The sequence below is a fragment of the Helianthus annuus genome, chromosome 14, assembly GCF_002127325.2.
Source record: "Helianthus annuus cultivar XRQ/B chromosome 14, HanXRQr2.0-SUNRISE, whole genome shotgun sequence".
NCBI lineage: Eukaryota > Viridiplantae > Streptophyta > Magnoliopsida > Asterales > Asteraceae > Helianthus > Helianthus annuus.
The window spans coordinates 65,878,980-65,886,733 of NC_035446.2; the positions used below are offsets into that span (position 1 = coordinate 65,878,980).

At 47.8% G+C, this 7,754-nt stretch overlaps 1 non-coding gene across 1 annotated transcript; it reads right to left on the reverse strand.

Annotated features, from left to right (window-relative positions):
• Positions 1 to 906: 906 nt before the first annotated feature.
• Positions 907 to 1,013, reverse strand: LOC118486855. The gene has a single exon (XR_004880022.1). It is a non-coding gene; the product is annotated as a small nucleolar RNA R71 (small nucleolar RNA).
• Between the last annotated feature and the right edge of the window lie 6,741 nt (positions 1,014 to 7,754).

Genomic DNA, 7,754 nt, shown 5'->3' on the forward strand with positions numbered 1-7,754 from the left:
TATTAAAAATCACTCCAAAACAAATCTAAAAATTTGACTACTTATTCGATAGAGGTTCATTATCTAGAGTTTGCATATAGTGTCCACGGATTGATATCCGGTCTTGCCATTTACACTACACTGCGACCGGTGCACTTGCCGATTGTGTGTGGTTTAGGTTGTGATTCCATTTTTAAAACTTGTTTGAATTTAATATACACATTTTCACACATCAAGTTTTTGGCGCCGTTGTCGGGGACATTGGCACTTTAGAGAACGACCCGAGTCGTCTATTTAGTTGTTTATTCGCTTTCATAGATTTCCATTGCCTTTAGGTGCCTTTGCTTGCAATTTGTGCCTTTAAGGTTAGATTTTCTTTAGTACTTAGATTAGAATTCTTCTCATTGTATGCACCACACTCGTTCACAGGGGCCACCTTCGTTTGCTGCTTCGTCTGAGCCCGAGCGAGATTTCCACGAGCGCCTTCGCACTTTCCGAGCTAGTCAGGTACACACTTCATCTTCTGCTTTTACTATGGGTGACAACGAAGCCCCAGCTAGGAGAGTCGTCGCAGACTACGCCAGGCCGAACGCGGCCAATGCTCGTTCCAGCATTACCCGACCCGCTATCAGAGTTAATCGCTGGCAGATTCCACCCCAGATCATCACGATGGTTACGAACACCATCCAGTTCCACGGGTTACCTTCTGAGGACCCGAATGTCCATCTCTCACGCTTTTCAGCTATCTGCGATACGTTCCAAGAGCAAGGTGTCACCGAGGATGCCTGCAAGCTGCGCCTATTTCCATTCTCGCTCGCTGACCGCGCTCATGCTTGGTTGGAATCACTTCCTGCGGGATCCATCACTACCTGGGCCGGTATGAAAGAAAAATTCTTAGGCAAGTACTTTCCCCCTTCTAAAACCGCTCGTCTGAGGAGCATGATCCAAGAGTTTCGCCAAAAGGAGGGAGAGTCGTTCTACGAGACATGGGAGCGTTTCAAGGAGTTACTACTCAAGTGTCCTCATCATGGATTCGAGGATTGGGCTTTAGTTGAGAGGTTCTATCATGGAGTGACGCCCACTACAAGGAATATGCTGAATACTACTGCTGGGGGCAATCTGCTGCCGCCAAGACACCTGATGAGTGCATGGATATGTTCGAGGATATAGCGATGAGTAGCTACGAGTTTCCTGAGTCTAGAGATTCATCCACTACACATAGAGGAGTGCACAAGGTCGATGAGGTCACCAGGATGCAAGCGCAGATTGACGCTTTGCAAAAGCAGGTGGGTGATATGAAGGTATAGAAGGAGCAGCTATGCGAGATATGCACTGGTAGGCATGACACGACCGCGTGTCCTATTGCCCCTACTGAGACACCAGAGTAGGTAGAGTTTGTGGGTAATCGAAATCAAGGAAATTTCAGGGAGCGTTACAATTCGAACTGGCAGAACCACCCGAACTTCAGCTGGAAGAACAACAACCCACCGGGGTTTCAGCCGCGTCAGAGTCTGTTTCAGGACGCAGGAGCGAGTTCGGGTACGAAGAACCCAACCATAGAGGAGATGCTGAGGCAAAACCAGGAGAAGTTAGCCATGCAGACGCAGTTGCTGACGCAGTTCATCACACGAGAGGATACTCGACATCAGGAGACACAGTCAAGGTTCATGGAGCACGAGACCTTCAAGAAGAGTCAGAGCACTGCACTACAGAACCTGGAGAGGACAGTGGGTTCGCTGGCCGATCAGCTGAACCAGAGACCTTAAGGTGGTCTCCCTAGTAGCACTGTTGGAAATCCGAACGCCACTGCGAAGGCTGTTACCACTAGGAGCGGTCGAGGAGCTGTAGAGGTCGAGCCGGTAGTCGATGAGGACCCGGAGGTCGACGAGGAGATTGAGATGGAGACACCAGCTGGCAAAGTGCACCCTAGGCTGCGCCCAACAAGTACAACACAGTCCAGCGGGTCTCCAGGAGAGAAGAAAGATGCAGAGAAGGAGCCAATGAGGTTGTACAAGCCAACACCCCCTTACCCTGGTAGGTTAGTGAAGGGTAAGGACGCGGAGCAGTATGGTCGTTTCATGGAGATGCTGAAGAAGCTACATGTGAACATCCCGTTCGTTGAGGCTTTAGCGAAGATGCCGAAGTATGCGAAGTTTTTGAAGGATCTTCTTACGAATAAGAAGAAATTAGAGGATCTGTTGACTGTCACCCTGAGCGAGGAGTGTTCTGCCGTCTTGTAGAACAAGCTGCCGAAGAAAGTGTCTGATCCTGGTAGCTTTACCATCCCATGTCTGATTGGGAATCTTACTGTCAGCAACGCGCTTGCTGACCTAGGTGCTAGCATAAACCTCATGCCCTATTCCATATTCGCTAAGCTTGACCTAGGAGAGCCTTCCCCTACGCACATGAGTATTCAGCTCGCCGATCGATCAGTGAAGTATCCTAGGGGCATCGTGGAGAACATGTTGGTGAAAGTCGACAAGTTCGTATTTCCCATGGATTTTGTCATTCTCGACACGGATGAGGACTCTGAGGTCCCGTTGATCTTAGGTCGTCCATTCCTTGCCACTGCACGAGCAGTCATTGAGGTATATGATGGCAAGTTGACTCTTCGTGTCGATAAAGATGAGGTCACTTTTGATATCCAACATTCTATGAGGCACACCCGTCAGCATGATGACACTCTTTACTTTATTGATACTCTCATGTCACATGTGGGTGGCCTTCTCAGCGAGATTCGTGGGAGAGATGCGTCTGAGTTAGATGTTGAGCAGGACCCTCTATTGCAGGCTACCGAGCCTTCCCCTATATTCGAGGTGTTTGAGGTCATCGAGGAGGAGGAGATCCTGAAGGAGAGACCGTCTGTTGAGGCATCCCCGCCCCTGGAGTTAAAGGAGTTGCCGTCTCATCTGGAGTACGCATTCTTGGGTGAGGGAGCTCAGTTACCCGTCATCATTTCTGCTGGATTGACGGAGGAGGAGGAGAAGAAGCTGATGAGTGTTTTGAGAGAGCATAGGCATGCTATTACGTGGAAGCTGATGGACATCAAGGGCATTAACCCTTCATTTTGCACGCACAAGATCTTGATGGAAGAAGAGTTCAAGCCGGTGGTTCAGCCTCAGAGAAGGCTAAACCCTAATATGCAGGACGTAGTGAAGAAAGAGGTGATTAAGTTGCTGGATGCAGGACTGATTTACCCGATTTCGGACTCTGCATGGGTGAGTCTCGTCCAGGTGGTCCCCAAGAAGGGGGGTATGACAGTGGTCGTCAATGATAGGAATGAGTTGATACCCACCCGGACCGTCACCGGCTGGCGACTTTGCATAGATTATCGCAGACTCAACGATGCCACGCACAAGGATCACTTTCCTTTGCCATTCATTGACCAGATGCTGGAGCGACTGTCAGGACAGCAGTTCTATTGCTTTCTTGATGGATTCTCAGGTTATTTCCAGATCCCTATTGCACCAGAGGATCAGGAAAAGACCACATTTACATGCCCTTTTGGCACCTTCGCGTATCGACGCATGCCATTTGGGTTGTGTAACGCTCCAGCCACATTTCAGTGCTGTATGGTGGCAATCTTTCATGAGTTGATCGAGGACTCCATGGAGGTGTTTATGGATGACTTTTCTGTGTTTGGGAGTTCTTTCGATCATTGTCTGCGTAATCTCGAGCGTGTGCTTACTCGATGTGAGGAGACGAACCTGATGCTTAACTAGGAGAAGTGTCACTTTATGGTTCGAGAGGGGATTGTGCTAGGGCACAAGATTTCACAGGCGGGGCTTGAGGTTGATCAAGCCAAGGTTGATGTTATTTCTAAGCTCCCACCACCTACTTCTGTGAAATCGATTCAGAGTTTCTTGGGTCATGCGGGATTCTACCGCCGTTTCATCCGTGACTTTTCAAAGATTGCTCGCCCGATGACCCAGCTGCTAGAGAAGGATAGGCCATTCGTATTCGACGATGAGTGTTTAAGGGCCTTTGAGTTGATTAGGGAGAGGTTAGTGAGTGCTCCCATTCTGATTGCTCCCTATTGGAGCCTCCCATTTGAGATCATGTGCGATGCCAGCGACTTTGCTGTTGGGGTCGTTCTAGGGCAGCGTAGGGAGAAACACTTTCATCCCATTTACTACGCTAGCAAGACCCTAAACGACGCCCAAGAAAACTACACCACGACGGAGAAGGAGTTGCTGGCAGTCGTATTCGCGTGCGGAAAATTCCATTCCTATCTTGTGCTATCGAAGACTGTTATTTTCACAGATCATGCGGCTCTTCGTTACTTGTTTGTGAAGAAGGATGCGAAGCCTAGGCTTATTCGATGGATTTTGCTGCTTCAGGAGTTTGACCTAGAGATTAGGGACAAGAAGGGGGCTGAGAACGTAGTTGCTGATCATCTGTTGAGATTAGAGAGCCCCGAGATAGAGAAAACTCGGGAGGATAGGATTGGGGATGAGTTTCCCCATGAGGCGTTGATGTTTTTGAAAGCCCACGAGGAAGGCTTTCCCTGGTTCGTTGATCTGGCGAATTACTTGTCTACAGGTGACCTTGTGGAGGGCATGACGTATCAGCAAAAGAAGAAATTCCTTGCGGATGTCAAGCACTACATTTGGGAGGATCCGTACTTGTTTAGGATCGGTGCAGACCAGGTTATTAGGACATGCGTGTTTGGGTCCGAGTCGCGCAGCATTTTGCGACATTGTCATGAGGACCGACTGGTGGCCATTATGGTGCAACTTATATCGCCACACGCGTGTTTGATGCGGGTTTTTATTGGCCGACCATCTTTAGGGATGCACATGAGTTTGTGCGAAGCTGTGATGCCCCAAAACCCCATTCAGGTGGTTGAGGTCTTTGATATTTGGGGTATCGATTTTATGGGTCTGTTCCCTATGTCGAGGTGGAACCGATACGTCCTAGTCGTAGTGGATTATGTTTCTAAGTGGGTGGAGGCAAAGGCCTTTCCTACGAATGACACGAGGGTTGTTGTGAGATTCTTGAGGAGGTTGTTTGCTAGGTTCGGGACACCGAAGTCCTTGATATCTGATCGAGGCACCCACTTCTGCAATTCACAGATGGAGAAGGTCTTGAAACGCTATGGGATCACCCATCGGCTTTCGACGGCCTATCATCCACAAACAAGTGGGCAGGTGGAAAATTCGAATAGGGGGATTAAGAGAATCTTGGAGAAAACTGTCGGCAATAGTCGTATTGATTGGTCCGAGAAGTTAGATGACGCTCTGTTGGCTTTCCGTACTGCTTATAGGACGCCTATTGGGACCACACCCTTTAGGTTAGTTTATGGGAAAGCGTGTCATCTGCCGGTTGAGCTAGAGCATCGTGCATACTGGGCACTAAAGGCAGCAAATCTTGACTTGCCAGCTGCAGGCAAGAACCGGTTTCTTCAGATTCATGAGTTAGAGGAGCTACACGATGTGGCGTATGAGAAGTCATGGGCATATAAAGAGCATACTAAGGCGTTGCACGACAAACACTTGAAGCAGGTGAAAGAGTTCAAGTGTGGGGAGAAGGTGTTGCTATACAATTCCCGGTTGAAGCTGTTCCCGGGAAAGTTGAGATCGCGTTGGTGTAGGATCGAATGCTGACCCAAACGAGTCGTTCAGAGGTTAACTCTTGCGTTTCAGATGCGGAATAATAAGAAATGCAAGTAGATATAGCTTGTTCTTCCTCCTAACTGCCTGTTTTACTGATTTGAAATGATTTACAGCTCGATCTTCACACCGGCAAAGCTTCGGCGTGGAATACAATGACTTCCTACTGAGGATCGCTCAAGGGCCTCTATATATAGTGGTTTGGAACCGCTCATATGGACATGTACATATGAGCGATCCAAACTTGACCACAAAAGCGATCCACCATTGACAGACAAGCGACCCAAGACTTCTATGACCCTATGAGCGATCCATGCTCCTAAAACCTATACAGACTCCTGTTTTCTCGTAAAACGTGCCCTATGATATACAAAACATTGCAAGACCTGATCCTAGACACCTAGACGGAATCAACAGATGTAGTGCACCAACAGTTGGCATGGACCGTATGTGGTTAGGCAGGTGTTTCCGTACGGGACACTAGAAGTTGAGAATGAGGACGGTCAGAGGTTCAAGGTCAATGGGCATCGATTGAAGCATTTTGTCGAGGGACCGACAGAGGATCGAGAGGAGGAGGTGATTGACCTCCCCGTTATGAGCACGTGAGAGTTGTTTTGCACACTCGGGTCTCCCGAGTTGTATACTTTGTACCGTTTTGTGTGTAATTTATTTTTTATGTATCTTGAGTCTTGTAGAGTTTGTTTTGTTTTGAGCGTACTGATCTGTTTGTCGAGACGCGCAGTTCACAGGTAGAGAAAAGCCGAGCCAAGGCGTGCGGGTGTAACGTCGGAAACGAGGTGAGTTAAGGGTTTAATAACAATAATAACCACTAATAATAATAAATCATTAATAATAATTAATAAATAATAATATATATAAAAAAATCTGTTTGGCACACTTTACGGACCGCAAAGACGTTCATATACGGTCCGTAAGAATGAGGCGGTCAGAAAAAAAATGAAATCTTTACGGACCGTAGAGGGTTAGTCATACAGTCCGTAAGCCTTTCACCAGTTCAAAAAAATATAAAACCCCCAAATTGGGCCGTCTTCCTCATTCACCCAAACACCACCGCCGATTCAACCCCCAAACCCTCCCACTTTCCACCATTGTCATACTCACCGCCACTCCCATCACCGCCGCCGTCTCCACACCGAACATCACTATCTTCCGCCATCCTCTCTGCTTCACCAACAACCCCCGTCCACCTTTCCTCACCCATTAACCGCCGACCACCACTCGCCGCACAGCCCTCAGCCTTCTGCCTTCCGACCAACACCAACCCTTACCACCGCTCTTCGTTGCCACCTGCAACCAACCACCAAACCACCACTATCCATCCGCCCAGCCGCTGACCACCTTCACCATCCACCGAGCCGTCATCCGCCACCCACCTACACTCCGGTCAGTCTCGTTTTCCGCGTTTCATCGACATTCAGGTATGCTTTCTGTATTTTTGTGTATTTTGTGTTGAATCAGTTTTTTTATTTTGAGTCTGTAGATGTTGATCAGGGTGTATAAGTGTCGGTTTCAGTTGGTTCTGAGTCGTGTCGAGTCTGTTTCGGGTTCAGTTCAGTCGTGTGGTGTCGTTGTCGGGTTAAGTTGAGTGATAATTTATGCAGTTTGTCGAGTCCTTAGTGTAGCTCGTGTCTTTTGTGGTTGTCGAGTCGTCTTAGTTGGTGGTTTTAGTAGGTTTGGGTTTTGTCGTTTTGTCGAGTCGTGTCGGTTCCGTTTTAGTTAAAGTTTAGATTTAGATATGTTATGAGTCGAGTCATGTCTCATGTTTTATGCAGTCTAGTTCGAGTCGTTTCAGTCTTAGTTTAGGCGTTTTGTTTTTTGTTTTATGTTGTTTAATTTGCGTCGGATGCGTCCTATACAGTGCACTTGAACTTTGAATTGATATACATTAAAGTGCAACATTTCTATTGCGTTTTATTTGTATCGCCTCGGCCGTAATCAATCTCCATTCGGGCGAGGACGGTTGGTTTCTTGTAAATACGTCGGGGGCATGCCGAAATTTTTTATTTTTGTTGTATATTTATTCGTTTCGGCCGCGAACGAAATGCTATACGGCCGCAACTGCCACCCCCAGCACACCAAAAATATGTGTTTTCGCTTCCCGTATCATCATGAGCTTGTACTGGAGTTTCATGCTACTTTCAG